The sequence below is a fragment of the Lepidothrix coronata genome, unplaced genomic scaffold, assembly GCF_001604755.1.
Source record: "Lepidothrix coronata isolate B3197 unplaced genomic scaffold, Lepidothrix_coronata-1.0 Scaffold35, whole genome shotgun sequence".
In the NCBI taxonomy this organism is placed as follows: domain Eukaryota; kingdom Metazoa; phylum Chordata; class Aves; order Passeriformes; family Pipridae; genus Lepidothrix; species Lepidothrix coronata.
The window spans coordinates 1,667,230-1,670,887 of record NW_016690215.1 but is presented as its reverse complement, the minus strand read 5'-3'; positions in this window follow the sequence as shown (position 1 = coordinate 1,670,887).

Sequence of the window (3,658 nt, the reverse complement as noted above, 5' to 3'; positions counted from 1 at the left end):
ATGGACTATTAATATGTTGGGTTTTTAAATGTGTTGCCTTGCTTGTCTTGCTCAGCATAAAATTCCTCACCCAGAATTACAGGTCTAGGATTTGAGGCACCATTTCCAGCCTTGACAGTTTGGTAAAGCATTAGTGACAGCAAACTCTGACTTAAGCACAAATATTTCCTGTTTGTGTAGACTCTCACTGAGTCTACTTTTAGCTTGTTTATGTGAATTTTTGGTGTGGTTTTATGTAGGGACCTAAAAAGCTTTTTTTAAAAAAAATTGAGCCCAGCATAGGCTTCACAAACACTTCAGAATAATGGTTTCAGTTCACTCCTGGTTCAAGCAAAAATAACCCTTCAAACTATTTTTTAGTATGGATTCAGCTTGATCCTTATGCCTACTTACCAAACAGGATGATGACTGTTGGGGCAGGTGCATTAAGAGATAACATTTGCATAAAACACTTCGATGCTCTGAGTGCTCATAATAGAACAAACAGAATCAATAGTCCTTTTTCTGAGGTGGGCTCTATTTTATATCTTCATCTGCTGAATGAATAGATATTAAATCCATTCTCCTTATTTTCTCAGATACATACCTCTTTTGCTACAGTGCCCTAAATACCTATATCCAAACAACACCCTAGATTGGTTGAAAGTTAAGAAAAAATTATGACCATATCTACTCTAGGCTTCTGACTTCATTTCAAAAGTAAAAGTGATATGATTGAAGTTTGGTTGTGCTGGAAGCTGTTTACAACAGTTTGACTGATGGCAGGATGGAAGCCCCTTGAGCCCAGAGAACAGGCCTCCCTTGCTTCAGCACGTGACCAGGGCTGAGCTTTAAGCCCTGCTCACATCCACTTTGGCTGAACTTCACTGGCTGTTCCCACCTTCCTTTTCCAACCCAGTTCAGTTTAAGCTGTTGGAAAAAAGAAAAAAATAAAAAAAATCGTTAAAGACAGATGAAAAGTTAATGCAATAATGACATGAAGCTTAAGCTCCTGTGTTAATTACTCAGGGGAGTCCCAGGATGGTTAGCCATTCAGGATCAACAGAACCACTACTGGAAAATATTGATTGGCTAATTTAAATAAATCGGCTTCTTGAGCTAATTGTTTGATACAAAGGCGTTAAACAATGATTGGACAACTATTTAGGCAGATCACTACGGAGCTGTGGTTGGTTTTTAGCAAGTCTTTTGCATTGTACCCAGTAGAAACCTTTGTGGCTTTATGACTTTATATTGCTGTTCTTGTTGTCAGGACTACTGGCAGATCACCAGACCCTTTCATTTTATCATAGTCATTTGTTACCTATTTAAGTATAAAGAGAAAACATGCAGACTTGGGAGCAGATTATATTGATTCTTTTGAAATAGAGAGCATTTTTCAGTGCAATACTCGTCACAATTGAGGTCAAAAGAGCAGGAAAAATGTGGAGGTGGAATTGTTTAGTAAACCTTTTGAGATGCTATGGTGTGAGCCAAGCTGCAAAACCATAAACCAAAATTAACAGTTTCTGGCTTCACAGGAATAATTATGTGGCACGAAAGCACTTGGGAGGTGATAGGCTGTAGTAAGAGGCCCTGTGAGATGACTGAATGACTAATCTCTCCCTCTCTTCACTGCTCCAGGGCACATTTGGGACAGGGACAGATGGGGTGTCCCAGTCTTGGTGCCTGCAAGGCCATGAGCAGCCCCTGAGCAGTGCCAGGTGGCTGCTGACATTGGAGCACCGCTGTGATGGGACAGCCTTCTGCAAGGGCCATGCTTTGCTCCTCTCCTTTTCTTGTTCTTTCAAGGTTGTCCTTGGGGTGAGTGTAGTGTGTCAATCTAGTGGGATTTCATCAGGAAAAGTTAGGACTCATTTGAGAGCTTAAGAAAGACAACTGACCTCATTCTGATGCACTGAGAAATTAATATGGAGCATTGCAGAGCAAACTGACAGTGTTTTTTGACTTAGAAAAGAAGTAGGTGTGAGGAGAGTTTCCTTACCTGCTGTTGCCAGCCTCCAGTGGATGTACAGGAGGCATTCCTTCACAGCTTAAAACAGGGTGATAACTGGTTCTATTCATGTGTAACCATGACCACATTTGATTTCACCTCACACAAACCTTGTTCTTGCCTCATCATTCAAGAAATCAGGAAAAGCATTGCCTTCTTCAAGTATTGCAGTGGATGCCCCTCTCTTCCCACCAGCAACATGCTTTTGAGGTACATCTGATTGCCCCCGCTGCCTGTGCTTGCTGCATGCACATGACAGGGCAGCCACAGGCTACCACAGATGGCTTCATTTTGAGGGAAACTAAGTGTGTGCTCCAAGGATCAGCAAGGGCAAGCTTAGACACCATGTCCTGGACAGCACAGCTGTAACACCAACCTAAATACTGCCTTGTTAAATGTGCCATCCACTGTCCACTGAGAGGAACCTTGTGCTTGTCAGCACACAGAAAAACATCCTGGCTTTCATTTCGATGATGATTTTTATCTGCTTAGTTATGATGCAGGCTGCTCTGGTGAATGTGGAAAGTGCTTGTATCTGGCCTGAATTTGTTTTCTAAGTGCTTGTCTCTGGCCAGATTTGTTTTCTAAGGTGTGTTTCAAACATGGCTTGGGTTAACAAGGGAGAGCTCTTGTCAATACTGAAGTCCACAGATGCAGTCATAGTCTATGGTCTTCATTTTACACTGTCTCTGGGAGGGGCTCGCTTCCACAGTCACACAGCTCTTTCATTCATGAGCAGGAAGCAGCTGTTTCTCTGGAATAGCAAGGTGTGACTCAGAGGAGAAATAAACAGAAGTAAAACAAGACCAGATACTGTCTAACAAAATATATGTAGCTGAAGTTTTGTTTCAAGACTACAGCAGTTGTCAATTTTAGCTTCTTGTATTTTGGCTATATTAAAGTACAACAAGACCTTTCTGAATTTATTAAAGGGAAAAAATGTAAATGAAAAAAAAAAGTAGTTGAATCTAATATATAATATTACTGAAATATAATTAGCGTAGTGGAATCTCATACAGAGGATATCTATACATACAGGGCAGAATTGCCTCTATTTAATACCGTTGTCAACTCCCAGCCTGCTTATCAATTCCAGCCATACACAATAAGTGTTCTCTGTATTCACCAAAACTTATTTTTAAGCACTCAAAGATAAAATGAAAACTTGTGGAAAAAGTGCCTTCTCATATCCTGTTCTTAAACACTCCTATTTGTTTCTGTTGGTGGAAGAGGACATATGGAACTGTATTTGACCTGCCAGCCTCATACATTTAATTACTCTTTTATTTGGCCAGATGTTCAGGCTAATTGCAAAGCTGAAATATGAGCACTAATAAAATAATAAACAACTTGAATAGGCAGATTTCTTGCATACCAAAGCTCTGTGTTTATGAGGTCCACCATATGTCTGAATACCAAAATCCTAACTACAACTCTCATTAAGCCCTTCTTCTGGTCTTGTAGATCAAATGCATGGAGACAGTTAGAAAGTGAAAAATTAAATGTGATCCCCCCCTGCCCTGTATATCCATACTTGACTTGTACTTCAGTAATTGCCTCTGTGTATTCGTGATGAATCTGATCTCCAAAAATTTTCTTAACTTTTATGGAATCCTCAAGTTTAGAGTAATCCTAGATGAAAATCACTAAAACGTGGTAGTTAAC